The sequence below is a fragment of the Stegostoma tigrinum genome, chromosome 24, assembly GCF_030684315.1.
Source record: "Stegostoma tigrinum isolate sSteTig4 chromosome 24, sSteTig4.hap1, whole genome shotgun sequence".
NCBI lineage: Eukaryota > Metazoa > Chordata > Chondrichthyes > Orectolobiformes > Stegostomatidae > Stegostoma > Stegostoma tigrinum.
The window spans coordinates 5,361,163-5,381,597 of record NC_081377.1 but is presented as its reverse complement, the minus strand read 5'-3'; the positions used below and the strand labels follow the sequence as shown (position 1 = coordinate 5,381,597).

The window sequence follows — 20,435 nt, the reverse complement described above, 5'->3', positions numbered from 1 at the left end:
TCAACACAGAATTATAAAGATGCACAGGCATTTCCAGAAACCGTCGAGGAGTTTAGAACATCTGACACTACATGACAAGCTCTGTGAAACCAACAATAAAAACTTTGTAATGCAAGCAATAAATGCACCTATGATTCAATATTGAACAAATTTATTCTGAGTTGTTATTTATTGCAACTTATAGCTCACTGTTAACTTTTTTCCACCAGTGGAAGTACAATTATACAAGTACAATCACTGAGATTTAAAAGCCAATATTAGCTCGCAGATGGTGTCATAGTAATATCTCCAGACGAGTAATCCTGAGTAATGCAATCACGTGTTCGAATACTACCACCGCTGTTGTTGGAATTTAAATTCAATTAATAAAAATGTGGACTATGAAACAATTCTCAGAATTACAGATGATCGCTATCACTGATGGTGACCATGGAAATTAACATCTAGTGTGGTCTGGTAAATATGATCTCAAACCCACAGCAAGGTGGTTGACACCCAAATGGTCCAGCACACCAAGGGATGGGGAAGAAATTCTTACCTTGCCGGTGATGTCCGCGTTCCATGACAGAGTAAAGAAAAGGAAATACATCCCAAAACGTCAGGATTGATGAGACACTCTCTTCGGCCAGCTTTTGCGCACCACGAAAACTGGCTTTAACTTTCCGAGACACACAGCGCGGAGTCACATTGGGCTCGAGTGCCATGGGGCATGGCAAAATGGATGGAAACTCCGGCGAGGCCCAGCTTGAGCCAGGAGTCACTGTCAATAATGCACCTCCCATTGCCTGTCATTACCTTCTGTTCTGTTTGACAAAGCCCCAATTCCCCTTGAGGTTCCTCCTGTTGCCATTCTTAACCCAACCTCCAAAAATGCTTCTGTTCTCCCCCACCCCTTTTGGCAGGAATTTCAAAATAGGAGGGACATTGTATTTTTATGTTTCTCACAGGTGGTGAGATGAGATTTCCATCTAGATAGCTGCGCGTTGCCAACAATGAATTCTTGGTTGTTAAATGCTTTGTTATCACTACAACTTGTCTGATTAATGTTTACTCTCCTAACCTACCAAGCTCACCAAATAAGCTCAAAGTTGGGAAAACTTGACAAGGAAACCAGAGCCTATGCATAGAAAATCCAGCTCCCTCTTGCTCTGGATGACCTCCATGTTGTTTACAATTAAGCTAAAGCCGAGGATACAGTCCACAGCTGCATATGTCCCTCAATCGTGGATATGGGCATTTGCCAGCCTTTCATGACCAGCATGGCACCACTGAAATCTACCGGCAGTAAACACAAACTTGCATGGTAGGGTGCACTGGCAAATGAAAGGCTGCAGCAAGGGCAGGCTCCCTGCTCAAGGATCAGACCAGATGGCATCTCAGAGTTTGTATCAGAGATAATGGGAACTGCAGATGCTGGAGAATCTAAGATAATGAAATGTGAGGCTGGATGAACACAGCAGGCCCAGCAGCATCTCAGGAGCACAAAAGCTGACATTTCGGGCCTAGGCCCTTCATCAGAGAGCTCTCTGATGAAGGGTCTAGGCCCGAAACGTTAGCTTTTGTGCTCCTGAGATGCTGCTGGGCCTGCTGTGTTCATCCAGCCTCACATTTCATTATCTTGGCATCTCAGAGTTTGATTTCTTTGTGCTCATTTACCTAGTGCACAGCTCAGAGCACATCTGCCCTGCCTTTCCCCTCGCTGTGCCATTCCTGTTGACATGTTTGTGGTTCTGCCAGAGCCAAAGGCTATCATTACTGCTATCTCGACGCCTTCCTTAGCTCCTACACACAGACAGGCTGCTCGTCAGTGAGTGATATGTTTGTGAGGCTGGTGAAGGGTTTTGCTGTATAGCACACTGACACATCAATCTAACACCGACAACATGTGCCAGCTGCCCGCTAGCAAAGCCTGGGTATTCAACCAAATGGCCATGTGGGAAAGTGGTGAAGCTTAATCTACAGGTCAGTCAAAGTGTTGTGGGTCAAGGGTCCAAGTATTGTCAGCCACAGGGATGGTCTACACGCGGTCCACAGGTCAGTTGTTTATTTAGGACTGGCACAGACAGGGGATGTGTCCCAGTGCAGTCTGGGGAGTGTGCAGTGGTCATTCCTGCAGGGTCTGCTCCAGCAGAAGTCAGGAGAATCATACATGGTCAGTTACTGTCAGTGTAAGAGGGTCAGCCAGTAACATATAGGGGTGGTTATCAAGGTCAGTCAGAAGTCTGGGGTGGATACAGATTTGGGGGTCTAGTCATCCATCGTTCAGAAGGGTGTAAGGGAATCCTTTTGGGGTAGCAGGAAATCCCTTTTAAGTGGTAGAGTTAAGAATGGTGGCAGGAGGAACCTCAAGGGGAGTTGAGGCTTTGTCAAACAGCATCAGAGGGTATGGCAGGCTATGGGAGGGGCATTATTGATAGTGGCCAGCATCATGACCTCCATACAGGGCACATAAAAGAGCAAGGTGGATATCTACCAGGTGTAATGCCAGGAATCGGCAGGGCAGGGAGGATAGCTGTAGGCGAAGTACAATGTGGTGTGTCTCCACATGGCGATGATGGATTGAAGTGGGTTGTTGGAGCAGTGTGAGATAGTAGGGGTCATGGAAGCTTCAGAGTGGGGTATCTAACCACTCAGCAGATCCTAATGCAGACAGTGTCAACCATGGGCTGTGTTCTCAGCCCTCACTTGCCCCTCACTAGGTGTAGAAATGGCTGGAACAATGCTCAGGGTGGGTGGAGACAGTGTCAGTTCAATGTACCAACGGTCACAGTCCGTCTTCACTCGATGTTAATATATGAAGAGGCCACTTAGTAAGCATTGTCACATTGAATTGACAATTATTTCAACACCCATTTGTTATGCAACAGAGGTCCTTAGGGGCAGATGCTGGTCAAAGCTGATTTGCTACCTGTTCCCCATTGAAGTCCTCTCCCCGCCGAGAGTGATGGGCTCTGTTGCTGCTGGCATGTCGCTTGCTGCGGCTGTCTACATCAGAAGGTGAGGACAACAGCAGGAGGAGCAGGAGCCTGTAGCAAGCTCAGAAATCATAGGGTCATAGAGATCTACAGCACACACTAAAAGTCCCTTTGGCCGTTCACATCTGCACTGGTCAAAAACAGCCACCTTACTATTCTAATTCAATTTTCCGAAACTTGGATGACAGTCTTCCATGTGCATCACAAGTGCGCATCTAAATACTACTTAAAGATCAAGAAAGTTTCTGCTTCTAACATCCTTAACCTTACATGCAGTGAGTTCCAGAATCCCACCACCTTCTGGTGAAAAAACTTTTCCTCACAACACCTTAAAACCTCCTGCCCCTCACCTCAAACCTGTGCCCCCAGCCCTCGATGCTCCATCAAAGGGAAAACTTTCTTCCTTCAATATGTAGAAGAAGTAATAGAATGGGTGAGTGGCCAGTGAAGCAAATGAATCTTTTCATGTGTGTTCGTCAGGAGCTCTGGTAGTTGTCTGCTTATTGTTTGATGTTAGTTTGCAGGCTGACCTCGAAATCCTTCTACACAAACAGAATCAGGTAATAACAGGTGGGTAAACAGTCAGTGAACAAATCCCTTTGGACAATCTCAAAGCAATGTAAATATCTCTTAGAAATTTCCACTTATGTCTGTTTTTGAAAACATCCAAGCATTTTCACTGTCCAGGCAGTGATTTCTGATGGGTATTGACAAAACTGCCATTATCAGCAAGTTGATTGACACACTGTAGTTTCTTTGGGCATCATTAACCACTATAGGTAGTGAGTATTGCAGTGAACTGTAGTCTATTTGCACTGCAACCTCTCTCAATAATGTTCTGAACTACTCAGTCTCCTCTGCTCCCTTGAGGCTGCACCATACCAGCTAATCTGTTTGTATGGCAGCTTCGAAAACATTACTCCTCGCTCCACTGCTTCAGCCTTTTGCGTTAAAGTCAGCCCAGAATCAGCACAGCACTATTCAATCTTTAATATCAAATTGCATTGTTTGTCCAATCTGCATTAAGATGATCAGGAGAATATATTAGGACCAGAGATGTTACCAATGCCCAGGGACCCAATCAGTTTTGCCAGCCAGCTTGACTTTCTTTCGACAAATTTTACCTGGGATCACAAAAAGCATAAATTGCCCTAAACAACATGGTGGATGCACAGCCTGCTGTGGTGATCTTTCAGTAGTCCAGTGTGGTGGTCTGTTGGCCCGACATCATGGTCGTTCGGCTTGGAATTGTGGCCTCTCAACCTGGCATTGTCTTCCCTTGGTTTGGAATTGTGCTCTATCGGCTCGGAATTGTGGTCTCTCGGCCTGGAATTGTGGTCTCTCGGCCTGGAATTGTGGTCTCTCGGCCCAGCATGGCAGCCTGGTGTGGTCTCAGTATGGATTCCTGGACTCCTCGAAGTGCCGTCCCACTGTAGCAAAACACTTAAGAAAGATGATCATGTTTAAACTTTCAGCTTTATTTCTTTATTGTCCACTTAAGCTTACAAGTTAAATGTTGCAGACTTTCGGAGTTTTATTTAGTATGTTTTTTGCTGTATTATAGTTATTGCAAAGTTTAACTTTTAACTTTATTCTTTCTTTAAACCATGTTCTTAAGTTTCTGTGCCTTGGTAGAAAGGGTTCCGATCCGAAACATCAACTTTCCTGCTCCTGTGACATTGCCTGGCTTGTTCCTCCAGCTCCACACTGTGTTACCTAAGATGATGCCTTGTGTGGTGACATTATACATTTTGCACTCCTGTACTTGAGTACACGTGACAGTAAAATCTAAGTCAATCAATATAAACCTTCAGTTAAACAGCACATAACTTCTCTATATTACTTGACCCCTTGACTCTGGCCCCTGTAAAGGTATCTGATACTCTTTACATAAACCACAAAATTATATACTAATCTGGAACTCATGATGGGTAATCTATTATTCTAAGCAAAAACCAGTTGATTGAGGGATGAATATTGATCATGAGAGCGCACTAACAGTGCTGCTTTTCTGAGAAAGTGATGAGATATTCACACAATCTCTGACTCCTGCCCACAGTATCTCTAGGTCAGGGACTGGCTTATTTGAGGAGTGGACTTCCGTCCATCGCTCAGCATACATGCAACTTTGCTAAATAATTTAAAACTTCCTGACTCTGAGCAGTTTATAAATTGACTTCATGTTCTAAGCTGAGAAACAAAAGCACTTGCATTTATGTAGTAACATGGTGGATGAACACAGCAGGCCAAGCAGCATCAGAAGAGCAGGAAAGTTGACGTTTCGGGTAAAGACCCTTCTTCAGACCCGAAACGTCAACATTCCTGCTACTCTGATGCTGCTTCACACCAGGTTATCTCAGATTCTCTAGCATCGGCAGTTCCTACTATCTCTGAATTTGTGTAGTGCTGCTTGCAATCTCAGAACATCCTGAAGACCTTTACAGGCATTTTTGAAATGCAGCTTATTTATGCATAAGGATGTCCCACAGACTCCTCTAATGTATATGAGTGGCTAATGGCCCAGACCAACACATATTGAGAGAAGCAATCCAGTGCAATGCAGGATTTCACAGGGCTAGCAGCAGAGTGGATCGATATTGAAACCACATTCCCATTTCCAGACAATACCTGTCATAGTTCAGGAGTGAAGGTCCTGAAGCCGCTGACTGATCCTGAGAGAAGTGTGTGAGGGAAATGCAGGGGTAGGGACAGGGTAGATGGAGGGTGATGTTCAGGCGCCAGGTGAGAGAATGGTCAGTGTGAGGGTAGCAGGCCGAGTTTAGGGGTTGTATACTGGGTGTGGAGGGCAGTATATCAGGTTTCAGGTTGTATATCAGATTGTTGAATAGTTGGGATGGCTAGTGCAGGAGGCATGCCAGTTGGAGGTATTTTGACTGTCTGTGGCTGGTCAAAGAGAGGAGTCAGTTTAATTGCTGCCCAGGACTTAGAGCAGGTTTCAATCTTTGAAATTCCCCTGTCTGTTTGTGTAAATCAGTCAGAGTCCTCTGAAGTTTCTGACTCTAACCTGGAGTTGGGGACCATTTCAGAAGTCTTCAGATTCTGGGTAATTCCCCATCAAAAGTTTCAACTTCCCAGGCATTTCCTGTGGCTTTCCTGACACAAAAACCTAATCTCTGCTATTACAACGACTGTCTTCCTATCAGAAGATCTATTCAATGTTGTAGCTATTAGACTGATTAAAATAATTCTTCAATGCCCACCTGACACTGCTCTGGAATCACTCTTTCTTCCTTCAGTCGTCCCATTCCAATGCACTTTTTGCCTTTTGCAACCATCCCTTTTGTGACATAATCTTTTCCACTCCATCACAGAACTTTGTTACAATTCTTTATCCATCTCCCTTCCTCTTCCTGATGAAACATGAAATGTCAATTCTGTTTCTCTGTGCTGATCTGGCCTGATCTGCTGAGTGTTTCTGGTATTTATTGTCACTGCCATCTGTTTTAGTGTTGTCGAGGGCTTTTTAAATTCACTCCTGGACATGGGCATCACTGGCTAGCCAGCATTTATTGCCCATCCCAGTTGCCCCTTGAGCTGCCTTCTTGAACCGCTACAGTCCACCTGATGTGGGTTGTCCCTCATTGTTATTAGGGAGGGAATTCCAGGGTTTTGACCCAGCAACATTGAAGGAATGGTGATACATTTCCAAGTCAGGACAGTGAGTGGCTCATAGGGGAACTTGCTGATGGTGGCATTCCCATGTATCTGCTGCCCTTGTCCTTCTGGACGGAAGTGGTCATGAGCTCAGAAGGTGCTGTCTGAAGATCTATGGTGATTTTTTAATATTGGCCAAGGGTATCAGGGGAACGAATGCGCTCTTCTTTAAGTAGTGTCACAGGATCTTTAAAGTCCATCTAGAGGACAGCCAGAGTCTGGGTTTGATGTCTCTATAAGACTTGATGCAGAAGTAGGCCATTCAGCCCATCAAGTCTGCTCTCCCTTTCAATGAGATCATGGCTCACCTGATAATCTACAACCTCACTCTCCCACCTTTTGCTGATAACCATTGTTTCCTTTATTGACTACATATCTGCCTGCCTCAGCTATGAATATTGTTAATAGTCCAACCTTCACAGCCCTCTGCAATAAAAATTCCACCAATTTATAAATCTCAGCAAGAAGGAATTCCTTCTCATCTCTGTCGTAAATGAGACATGACTCATCACTCTGAGATCATGTGCTCTGGTCCTAGACTCTTTGACAATGGAAAGAACCTCCGCCACATCGACCTTGCCAAGCTCCTTAAGAGTCTTGTGTGCTTCAATAAAGTCATCTCTCAGGCTTCTAAATTGCACTGAGTACAGGCCAAACCTAGACAACCTCTCCTCATATCTCCATACCTACTATCAGCCAAATGATCCACCTCTGGGCTGCCTCCAATCACAGTGTAATTTTCCTTCGATAAGAGGCCCAGAACAGTTGACAGTATTTTAACTGCAGTCTGGCAAGTGCCTTGTATAGTTTTAGCAAAATGTCCTTACTTTTATACTCCATTTGCTTTGAAATAAAGTCCAATATTCTATTTGCCTTTCATATTACCACGGAACTTGGGCACTAACTTTTAAAATACCCATTTTGGGATGTTGGTGTCAGTGCCTGGGCCAACATTAATTGCCCATCCCCTAATTGCCAAAAGTCAACCATATTGTTATGGGTCTAGAGTCATGTGTGGGCCAGAGCAGGTAAAGATGGCACTTTCCTTCCCTAAAGGGCATTTGTCACCCAGGTGGGTTTCTCCATCAATCAACAATACTTTCATGATCATCATTACACTCTTAATTCCAGATGTTAAAAAAAACCGAATTCAAATTCCACTATCTGCCATGGTGGGCTTTGAACGCAGGTCCCCGGAACACTACCTGTGTCTCTGGACTAATAATCCAGTGATAACAGCACAAGGCTATCACCTATTCTTTTATGCTTAAAGACTCCCAAATTTCTCCATTCTATAGCTTTCTACAGTCCTTCTCTATTTAAATAATATTCAACTCCTCTATTTTTCTTGCCAAAGTGCAGATTCCCTCATTTTCCAACTGCCAAGTTTTTCCCCATTCGCTTAACCTGTCTGTATCTGTGTGAAATAATTCGTGTCTAGGCCTAAAACGTCAGCCTTCCTGTTCCTCTGATGCTGTTTGGCCTGCTGTGTTCATCCAGCTCTACACCTTGTTATCTCGGATTCTCCAGCATCTGCAGTTCCTATTGTATCTGTATGAATATTCTTTGTGTTATCCTAGCCCTTTGCCTTCCAATCTATTTTTCTGTCATCCACAAACTTGGCCACACTAGAATCACTTTCCTCATCCAAGTTCTTAACATGCATTATAAATAATTATGGCCCCAGCACGGATCCCTGTTGCACTCCACTAGTTACAGGTCTCCATCCCAAAAATGACTCCCTTATCCCAACTTTGCTGTCTTCTCTTAGTTAGCCAATCCTCTATTCATGCTGATATACTACCTCTAGCATGATTGGTTTTGGTTCGCTTAAGTAGTCTAATGGGTAGCACCTTGTCAAAGGCCTTCTGAAAATCCAAGTATATTGTACCCAGTGCTCTGACAGAAAGCCCCACTGACACAGCACTACACTCTCAGCACTGATCCACAATGCCAGCTGACATGTTCCAGTCACAAGAGTGGAACTTTGACCCACACCTTTTGACTAATGGGGCAAGGCAAACCATAATTGACACACAGTAATAATCATCACCACCACATAAATCCCTGAATGTATGAGCAAACAGTCACTCGGTGGGAATGAAATCACTTTATTTGGCTGCCTTTTCTTACTAAGAAGAACTGGGCAAGTTGCCAAGGCAGGTCATGGTTCCAATAAATCTGTGCTCCTGCACCATGACAGAGCCTGCAAACCTCATTGTTGTAATCTTTTCTCCTGTGAATGGGCTGACACTAATATCATATATTTCCTGAAAATCTGAGAGCTTATTGTACCAGGCTGATAGAGATAGAGGGAGACACAGACAACGAGACAACACATGAGCTACAAAGTTGGACACGAGAATTGAGGGAACGAATCATGGCCCATATAAAGAGTAAGAGGCTATTGGATACAAAGACAGGCATATTTTGCAATTGCTAAAATATGGGAATCAAATTAATTGATTCAAATCTTCCGACCTGGGGTGAAATTCCTAGGCTAAAGCCAATAAAAGTTTGCTGACTCAGCTTTCAAGGAGTTTCAAGGAGCTAATTATCTGGATCAGGAATGTTCCCATGTGCTAATGCTAGTGAGGCAAGGAATAGAAAGATCAAAGCTTGGCTAAGAAGCTGGTGCATGGGGCAGAGTTTCTGGTTCTTAGATCATCGGGACCCCTTCTGGGTCAGGGGTAAAGGAGGAAAGGGTTGGCCTCAAACTAAAGGGGAACTGACACACTCGCAGGGATGTTCATGAGCGCTACTCAGGAGGATTTAAATTAGAGTGACAGGGTACTGGGAACCAGTGCAGCAGGTCAGCAAGTGGAGGGATTGAGGGGAAGGTAGATGTCAGGGCCAGTAAATCAGAGAGAAAGGACAGGCAGAGACATGTAAATGAACGAAATGGCGCTAATGAGCTGAAGTGTGTTTATTTTAACGCAAGGAGTATTAAAGATAAGGCAGATACTCTTAGAGCTTGGATCAGTACTTGGGACTATGATGTTGGGGCCATTATAGAGATTTGGTTGATAGATGATCAGGACTGGCTGCTCAATGTTCTACGGATTCATTGTTTTACACAAAACAGACAGGAATTTAAAAAAGGTGGAGGAGTTGCATTACTAATCAAGGAGCATGTTGCATCTGCACACAGAGAAGACATACTGGAGGGTTCATCCACTGAGGCAATAAGGGTCGGGCTCAAAAATGAGATAGGTGTTATCGCTCTGATAGAATTATGCTCTATGCTCCCCCAACAGCCACCAGGAAATTGAGGAACAAATATGTAGGCAGATTATGGAAAGGTAATAAAAACAGAGTTGTCGTAGTGGGTGACTTTGACTTTCCCAACATTGATTGGAACTCCCTTAGACCAAGAGGCTCAAACAGAGCAGAAATTGTTACGTGCATTCAAGAGGATTTCTTGAAACAGTGTGGATAGCTCAACGAGAGGGGAGGCCATACTGGGCCTTGTACTGGTTAATGAACCTAGCCAGGTTACTGACATTTCAGAGGGAGAGCATTTCGGTAACTGTGATCACAGCTCCTGGCAATTTAAGATAACAATCAACAAGGATAAGTCAGGACCTTGAGGGAAGTTACTAAATTAGGGGAGGAAAAATTACATCAGTATTAGGCAGAAGTTAGGAAATGTTAATTGGAAGGAGCTGTTATCAAGCTAGTCCACATTTGAAATGTGGTAGCAGTTTAAAAATCTGCGGAGAGTTCAAGACTGGCATGTTCCAAGGAGGAACGCTAAGGGTGGCAATGTAAGGAACTCTTGGATAATGAAGAAGGTTGTGAATTTAGTCAAAAGGAGAAAAGAAGCATATGTAACATTTAGGAAGCTAAAATCGGACACGGCCTCTGAGGGATATAACGAAAGCAGGAAAGAACTCAAGCAGGGAATTAAGAGATCAAGAAGGGGCCATGAAATGACTTTGGTAAGTAGGGTTAAAGAGAATCCCAAATCATTCTATAGATACATTAAAAACAAGAGGGTAACAAGGGAGAAGATAGGACTACTCAAAGATAAAGGAGGGAACTTGTGCTTGGAGGCAGAGAAGGTAGGTGAGATCCTGAATGAGCACTTTGCATCGGTATTCACCCAGGAGAAGGATATGGAGGTTAGTGAGATTTGTGTGGAGCATACTAATATGCTAGGGCATTTTGAGATCAAGAAAGAAGTGGAGGTTCCTGGAGGACTGATGAGTAGCTAATGTTGCCCCTCTGTTCAAGAAGGGAAATAGGGATAATCTGAGAAATTACGGACCAGTAAGTTTCACATCGGTGGTTAGGAGGCTGTTGGAAAGAATTCTTAGGGGATGGGATTCATGCACATTTGGAAAGATATTGGCAAATTAGGGACAGTCAGCATGGTTTTGTGTGGGGCAGGTCATGTCTTACTAACTTGATGGACTTTTTCAAGGAGGTGATGAAGGAGATCGATGATGGTATAGCAGTAGATGCTGTCTACATGGATTTTAGTCAGGCTTTCAACAAGGTCCCCCATGGTAGGCTCATCCAGAAGATTAAGCTGCATCGGATCCTTTGTGACTTAGCCATGTGTATTCAGAATTGGCTTACACATAGAAGGCAGAGGTTAGTAGTGGAATGGTGTTTTCCAGGCCGGGGGTCTATGACTAGTAATGTTCTGCATGGATCCGTACTGGGACCTCTGCTGTTTATATGTATATATATGTATATGAATGACTCAGATTAAAAGGTATCAGAGATAATGGGAACTGCAGATGCTGGAGATTCCAAGATAATAAAATGTGAGGCTGGATGAACACAGCAGGCCAAGCAGCATCTCAGGAGCACAAAAGCTGACGTTTCGGGCCTGGACCCTCCAACAGCCTCACATTTTATTATCTCAGATTAAAAGGTAGATGGGTGGGTTAGTAAGTTTGCAGTTGATACTAAGATTGGTGGAGTTTTGGATAGTGTAGAAGACTTTCAAAGGATGCAGTGGATATAGATCGGGGGTGGAGAAATTGCAGATGGAGTTTAATCTGGGTAAGGGCAAAGTGCTCTGAGATAATGGGAACTGCAGATGCTGGAGAATCTGATATAACAAAATGTGGAGCTGGACGAACACAGCAGGCCAAGCAGCATCTTAGAAGCACAAAAGCTGACATTTCGGGTCTAGACCCTTCATCAGAACGAACCCTTTTCTGATGAAGGGTCTAGGCCCGAAACGTCAGCTTTTATGCACTTAAAATGCTGCTTGGCCTGCTGTGTTCATCCAGCTCCACACTTCGTTATTTAAGCATGAAGTGCTGCAGTTTGGGAGATCAAATGTATACAGTTAATGGCAGGACCCTGAACAGCAATGATGTACAGAGGGATCTTGGGGTTCAAGTCCATTGCTCCCTGAAAGTATCTACACAAGTAGACTGGGTGGTAAAGGATGCTTTTGGCATGCTTGCCTTTATTGTCAGGGAATGAGTACGAGCATCAGGATGTCACATTGCAGCTTTATAAGGCTTTGCTTAGGCCACATTTAGAGAATTGCATTCAATTCTGATCACCACATTACAGGAAGGATGTTGGGTGTTTGGAGAGGGTGCAGAAGAGGTTTACCAGGATGCTGCCTGGGTTAGACGGTATGAGCTATAAGGAGGGGCTGGAAAAAACTTGGGTTGTTTTCTCTTGAGCAGCAGAGGCTGAGGGGAGACTTGTTGAAGTCGATAAAATGATGAGATTCATCAATAGGGTTGACGGTCAGAACCTTTCTGCCAGAGTTAAAATGTCTAATACTGGGGGGCATGCATTTCAGGCTAGTGGGGGAAGCTTCAAAGGAGATGTGAGGGGCAAATCCTTTAAACAGAGAGCAGTAGGAGTGTGGAATGCACTGCCAGGGGTGGTGGTGGAGGCAGGTAAGATAAGGGCATTTAAGGGACTTTTAGATCAGCACATGAATAGGGTAGGAATGGAGGGGTATGGACCAATGGCAGGCTGAAGGGATTAGTTTCATTTGGTGTCATGTTCAGCACAATGTCATGGGCTGAAGAACCCATTCCCTGTGCTGTACGGTTTTATGTCCTATGGTCTATATTTCTGGTTGAAGGAGTCCGGCCCTGTCCAGCAACGCACACAGGCAGGACAGAAATGGGTCGGTGTTGAAACCACACTTGCCCCTTACTGCAGTAGCTGCTATATTCTGTGGTTTAAATGGCGTGAAGCCACTTTGAGAGAAGGTTAGTTTGTTTAATAGGTGAGCGAAGACGGTGGCAGATGGCCCAGTAATGCTCCAGTTGGGTGACAGGAATAGATTTCCAGGTGGGTGCGAGGTGCAGGTAGGGGAGACGTGCAGCTGGGGAAGAGGGGCAGATACAGCTAACATGAGTGGAGTAATGAAGTGGTATTTCTGTAGATGGGCACTAAATGTAGCTTGAGGATCAAGGTAGAAAGGTAGTTGGAAGGTGTTGGGGGGGCGGTGTTGGGTACATTGTGGTTAGTAACAGAGATTCTGGTCAAAGCAAGGTGGGGTTTTCAGGTCCACAGGATGGGCAGGGATAGTGGGGGCTAGAGATTATGTGTTGGGTCTGTGGAGTCTTCTTGGTTTATAGAGTCATTAGAGTTATACTGCTTAGAAGCAGGACCCTGCAGTCCAACCAATTCATGCCCACCACAGTCCCACCTGCCTGCTCCTGGCCCATATCTCTCTGAATGTTTTCCATTTATGTACTTACCCAAATGTCTTTTAAATATAAGTGTGCCTGCACCCACCCACTGCTGCAGTCTGTGTGCAAAAAGTTACACTTCATGTCCTTTTTAAATCTTTCTCCTCTCACCTTAAAAATATGTCCCCTAGTTTTGAACACCCCCACCCTAGGGAATATATCTTTGCTACTCAGCCCATCAGTGCCTCTTATGATTATGTCAGATATTTTTAGAGGTCAGGAGGGAATTAGGGTTTGGGTCTGGGGCTTAGGGTTGAGTCTGGGATGAGGGATCACATATTTAATGCTGAGAATCATTGGTGAGTTTGGGAGTATGAGTCATTTTTATCAGGAGTTAGAGCAAGTTTTAACACACTGATCTTTCCTGGATAAGTCTCCAGGTGAGTCAGTCAGAACTGTGTGAAGTCTTTGAATCAGATGCAACACTTGGGACATTTTTGAAGATTTTCACTTTCTGAGTAATTACCAAGTACTCACTGCATGGTCCCAACGCACAATGATTGTTTCCCTGTAAGAAGAGCTGGGCCAGTGTTTGCGTAAGAAGAAATAGACAGTAAGAGGGAGAGTTAACATCTGAATCTATAACACAGGGAAATAATGGCATAGACCAATTGAATGTGACATTGAACAATTGAGAATGACAGACACCAAAAAAGAAAATGACAAAGCAATATATTGGGGGAGGGGTGGGGGTACACATGTGCAGAAACACATTAATGAATGTAAAGACCAGGATAGGCATGAACAGAGGAAAGTGTGTGTTTAGTTGTGTTTGTGTGTATCTGTAGATGAGTATTTTTGTGTGGGTGTGTCTCTGTGTGTGGGTGTATGATTATGTGGATCTATGTATGTGTGTGTTGGTGTGTGCATCTGTTTGTGGGCATGTCTGTGTGTGTATACATCTATGTGTGTCTGTGCGTCTGGATGTGCTTCTGTCTTTGTGTGTATTTGTGCAGATGTGTCTGTATATGTGTTGTGTGTGTACACATGCACGCATATACAGACACATCTGTACAAATACACAGTATGTATGTCTGAGTTTGTCTGTTCCTGTGTGAATACATCCATGTGTGGATACATCTCTATGTGTGTATCTATGTAGAAGTGCCTGTGTGTATATGTGTATCTGTGTGTGAATATGTATCTATCTGTGTGTGTGTCCATATGTCTGCATCTATATGTGTGTGTGTGCTTCAACCTGTGTGTGCCTGAGTGTTGTTGTTTTGTCTTTCTGAGAGTGTGTCTATGTGTGTGATGTTCAGACAGGATAGGGAATGCATCTGGATGTTCCTATAATGGGTGCACATGTCTGTAAGTTTGTGTGAATGAATATATCAGTGTGTATTTTGTGAAGTGAGAAGGACGGAAAGAGAAATAAAAAAAACAAACAGCTCTCACATGTATTCAATTGTGCTAAAATGCCATTCCTTTTCCAAACGTACATCCTAAAAAAGCAGGGGAGAAGTACCCTGATCAAATATCTAGGAACAGTTCCTTTTTGAACACTCTTTTATTTAAGGTGTTGAGAGGAGGAAGTACCCACCTAGTTCCACAGAATTCATCCCCACCTGAATAAGCCTGTATCATTCAACCTGGTCACATTCTGCGGGTGATTGTTGAATCAAAGTCATTCTTAGCTTGCTGTCTAAGATGCCAATGGCACAGTCATGAATACTGTAGAAATTTAATGCCCATACTCTTGTGAATGAACACGTACAGATTTTATTTATCCAAACTCTTCAAAAGGCATGCTAAGAGATGACATGTTGCTGAAGCTACGTTGACTCAGGCTCCAGCAGTTCAGAGATTATCTAGTTTTGAATGACCCCGAATTCTTACCGCTTACTTTAACAGCAGCTGCCAACAATAACAATTTGCATTTCTTTAGCATCTTTCACATAGTAAAAAAAAACTCCTAGGCACTTCACAAGGATGTCATTATTAAAAAAGGACTCTGAGCCATGTAAGAAGATATTAGTTTAGATGAGGCCAGTTTGAATTTAGAGAGCTTTAGGCAAGAAATTCCAGAATTTATGGTTTAAACAGCTGAAGGCACATCCATCAATGGTGAAGAGGTTGAAATCAGAGAGTGCAAGAGGACAGAGTAAATATACGGAGGTAGGAAGGAGCAAGGTCATTTGAATCGAAGCGTGTGAATTGTCAAATCAAGGTAGTGCTGCAGCCAATGCAAGTCAGCAAGTATAAGGCCAAAGGGTGAAGGTCAAAAGGTGACTGGCACTTGTTGGTAGCAACCAGATGTTCAACCAGGTCTTTTTTTAAGTACAGGCTCCTCCCCTCAGTGGAGTTTGTCTATTCTCATTCAAGGCTGGCTCATTTTGTATTTGGCTGTTAGACCACAAATCTGAGTCAATTTAAAAGACTGGCCTGTGTTAATCTGTTCATGGTTACAAATCGTTCAAGAATACAGGCATTTGCCCAGCAGATAATGAAGTTGAGGCAAGCTATGAAGGTAATTAAATGCATCTAACAATCAGCACATCAGCAACAGAGAGAATTGGTAAATTGCTGCCAAAAGCCAGTTGGCCCACGAACGGTCTGGCACCCACTTTTACCTGGGTGATGCTAGCCTACCTGCTAGGCCCTGAATACCCTCTTGTCCAGAAATCTATTTAGTTTGTACATGAGTGCTTTGAAGGACGAAAGTGAATTGTAACCATGGTGCTGTTACTCATATTCTGAGAATAGGAGGAGAGATGACAGGCACCTTTCCTCCATTGGTGTTGAGATCAATGTGACATTCCTTTTGTCAATTGAAGTCCTCACCATCCTCGTCACTTCTCTCCAATTAAGCTAGAAGCTGGGCTCTCTGCCTGCTGCTGGGTTAGCTGTGAGACAAATCTATTTCTCTGAATTTGTCTTTTTGATGAGGGGTGTGTTCATGGGATATGACTGTATTGGGACAGTTAATTTGCAATAGTTACTGTATCTATAATTGTGTTCAGTTTTCCCACAGAGTTAAATTATTCTTAGTTCTTCTTTCTTGTGTCGTCAATAGCGTTTAAATAAAATGTACTTGGCTTCATGTCGAGTAGTTTGTCCAATCGAATTGCATCTGGAACACAGCATGTTACATTTGTTTTTTTTAATTAGAAAAAAAGTTACAGTTTAGGTTACATTCTTAAAATATATTGAGGGGGTCTGGCCTGGTCCATAAGATAACCAACATTCAATATCATTATGGTTTTCCTTAGCCCATCTGTTTAATCCATTTTTAATGATGCAGGTTCCCCATTCACACATCTCCAAGCCATGAGACTTGACATCGGCAGTAATGTTGCATTAAATTATTTCCTGTTCTTCTAGCAACAGTATGTCTATCACAGGATCTGAAGCTACCCTTTGTTGACACCACTAGTTCAACCAGAGAGAGAATCTTTCCTAATTACCTATCAAACTCAGCTGCTTAATTTGTCATTAATTCCATGAGCTTTAATCTTCTGTGAAAGCCTCAAATATTTGATGAACACCGGAGTAAATTGTATGCTTTGGCTATCCTTCATCCATTAATTCGATAACTCCTAAAAGAATCCCAGCAGATTTCTGACGGGTGCTCACATTGTTCTCGAGGTTAAGGTGACTTTATTAGCTCTGAGACTGAAGTTATTACAAGCGCATAATTAATTCAGAAAGGGCTCTTCCAAAGGAAGGAAAAGTCTGAAAAGAATTTGCTTGCCACACTTGAAGAAATGCATTAAATCGCTCCACTGTGGTATGTGTCATTTGAGGGAGGACAGGACACCTTTTCTGTCATACTCCAAGTGTCATTGATGCTGGTATTTGGGTGCAGAGCAACAGATAGTGATAGAAAACTAGAATTCAAACATTTGACAAGTGGCCTGCCTGTTGCACTCAGTTGGGCATTTGGAAGCCCAGCCAATTTTTATTAGTGGATCTTCCAGACCTTCCCCACCTCTGAATGTGCAGATAATGACTTTTGGTTAATTCTTCTCTGGTTGACAGAAAGTTCAGTTGACCCCATTCCAATCAAGACCCCAGCAGCAGGCTTGAAATAGAGGTCTTCTTGATTGAGCTGCATCAATCAAAATGCTTTTAATGTAACTACATTACCTGTCTGTGATGGGGCAGAAGGAAAGGGATGATATTTAACAATGAGCACATATTGATAAAAATGCTGAGAGCAATGCAAGATAGACTAGCATCAGTGAGTGCTTTAACGGTATCAATGACAGTGAGTCCTGTCACTAAAAAGGCCAACATTTCTATGTAAGGATATGGAGATTCACTTCAAACCATAGCACTTCTGTCACTGAATTCTCCACTATCAAAATCCTGGGGGCTGTCATTGACCAGAAGCAGAACTGGGCAAGCCACATTAATAAGATTCAGGTTTGAGGCTAGCAGTCCTGTTCACTGACTCTTCAAAGCCAATCACAAGGCACTTCATAGGAGTGTCAGCAAGTAAAAATTCTCATTAAGTCACACAAAGGGCTATTAGTGATCAGCTTGGTCAAAAAGGACAATCTTGAGGCAGGGAAGGAGGCAGACAGAGGCAGAGAGAGTTGGGGACAGGCAGAAAGATATGGAGAGAGATTGGGGAGAGGGAGAGAAGGGGGGGAAATGGGGAGGACTGGAGGAAGATGGAGAGGGTTGGGGAGAGATGGAGAGAGGTAAGGGAGAGGAAGAGAGGTGGAAAGAATAGGGGAGAGATGGAGATAGGTGGAGCAAGATGGAGAAGGACAGGGAGAGGCAGGAAGTGACAGGGAGAGATGGAGAGAGGTGAGACAGATGGGGAAATGCAGAGAGATGGGAAGAGACAGACAGACAGGGAGAGACAGAGAGATGGGGAGATGCAGAGAGATGGGGAGAGGTGGGAGAGATGGGGACAGCAGATGGAGGTGGGAAGATGTGGAAAGTGGGTGGGACAGATGGCATGAAGCAAGGAGAGCCAGGGAGAGGTGGAGAGTGTCAGAGAGATGGGGAAAGGTGGGGACAGATGGGGAGAGATGGACAGAGATGGGAAGAGACAGAGAGATGGGGAGATGCAGAAAGATGTGGGGAGACAGAGAGATGGTGAGAGGCAGAGAGATGGGGAAAGGCAGAGAGATGGTGAGATGTGAGGAGATATAGGGAAAGCAAAGAGAGGTGGGAAGATGTGGAGAGTGGTTGGGACAGCTGGAAAGAAGTAAAGAGAGGCAGGGAGAGGTGCGAGAGTTGGGAGAGGTCGGGAAAGATGGAGTGAGGTGCAGAGACATAGGGAGAGATGGAGAGAGGTCGGCAGAGGCAGAAAGGTTTACTGAGGGGATCCTAATGCTTACGGCCTGGGAGACTGAAGATGTGGTCAGCAATTTCAGTCTGATTAAAATCTGCGATGCTGAGGAGGTCAGCTTTGGAGGAGCACACATACATATATATTCAGGGCTGGGGAGAATTGCAGCAAGAAGGGCTCAGGTCAAAAAAGGATCTGAAAGGAAGGAAGAAAATTTTAAAATCAAGGTGTTGCTTGACTGGGGCTAATGTGGGTCAAGGATAACAGAAGAGTGAGACTCTGTGCGGCTGAAACACACAGCAAGACAGTTTTGGATGATTTTAAATTCAGAACGGAGAGAAGGTGTGAAGACAATGCATGAGAATAGTGCATGCAGGAAAGCTTGGCAGCAGATGCTGAGACAGGTGCAGAATTGGCAAATATAATAGTGGTAGAAAAAGCCAGTCTAATAGGATAGATATCCGCTTGGAATCTTATCATAGCATCTGATGTTGTAAACAGCCTGGTTCGATCTGCGGTGCTCAGGGAGATGGAGGAGTCCTTGACTAAGGAGTAGCCTTTTTGCAAGGTGGCCAACACGATGCCTTTGGTCTTTGTAATCATTAATTCGAGCTAAGTTCTACTGATTGTGTACTGAACATTAGACATGCAGTCTGAGGATTTAGGGGCAGTGAAGGAGTTAAGACAGCTGATGCTGAGAAGAGACTTTATGTGTTCAAATATCTGGAGCTCAATTTGAACCCACAATCTGCTGTTTCAGAGAGACAATTCCTTCTAACTGAGCCAAAACATACACTGTACAAGAGCAACGTGCGTTTAACAGGAAGGTGAGAAACAGCTTTACTCTTTCCCCGACCCAGGCTAACCCTGAGATAGACTGATATTAACAGTGGCTGCCTTAAAGAAATAATGCTCAATTTTCAATTCTTCTAATACTCTTGGAATCACGACAGCACAGAGAGAGACCATTTGGCCCATCAGCCTGCACCAACCCTCGGGAGAGCAGCATTCCACCTCTATCCCCATAACCCCGCTTTTCCCAAGGCTAATCTACCTCGCCTGCGTATTTTTGGGCTGTGGGAGAAAATCAGAGAATCCAGAAGAAACTCACATAGACACACGGAGAATGTGCAAACTCCACGCAGGCAGTCATAGAAACAGACCCTTCAGTTTGTTAAACCTTTCATAATCCCTGGTATGGACGGGAATCCTGCTAACACCATCGTTTGCAGTCCAGTGACAAATGTGCCAGAGGCGGAAGATTAAATTCAGGTAAAGAAATGTTACGCTCTTAGATTTAAAGTGCAGGCTTGTCTATAGCCTCTGACCAAAGCTGTATGGCCAAGAAGGTTTAAGGAAAATGATGTCGCTGCTGAAAATTTGTCCATGCCGACTAGGTATCCCAAATTAACCAAGTCACCAAGGCTGGAATTGAACCTATACCCCTAGCACTGTGAGGCAGCTGTGCTAACCACTGAGCTACCTTGTCACCCAAAATAGATTAAGCTCCCATCACAAACTCAATATTCATACCATTAAAAAAATTAAACACAGCTATTTGAGTCACTCTGATAAAACGCAGAGCATGATCCTGGCAGAAGAAAGCCCCATGGGGAATCTTGTTCAATAATGTAGTTCATGTGTCAAATAACACACGACTACAGTAATATTTTCCCATATCACAGCGGTCTTTGGAGAGATTGAAGTTAATTTTACTTTGGCATTTTCAAAAATTCGGAATGAGAACACAATCTTCCTCAGATCCCCGACAGGTGATGTGTGGATTTGAATGCAGCTGGAAATCTTGAGAGTGAAACGTTAACATCCATTTATGCATCAACACAGAAAACA

General features: G+C 43.8%; 1 long non-coding RNA gene across 1 annotated transcript in view; it reads right to left on the bottom strand.

Moving 5' to 3' along the window:
* Positions 1 to 1,606: 1,606 nt before the first annotated feature.
* Positions 1,607 to 20,435, bottom strand: part of LOC125465064 (uncharacterized) — a 33,903-nt gene continuing 15,074 nt past the window's right edge. The window contains exon 3 of the long non-coding RNA XR_007250165.2: positions 1,607 to 4,418. This is a non-coding gene — a long non-coding RNA (uncharacterized LOC125465064). The remainder of the gene's footprint in view (positions 4,419 to 20,435) is intronic.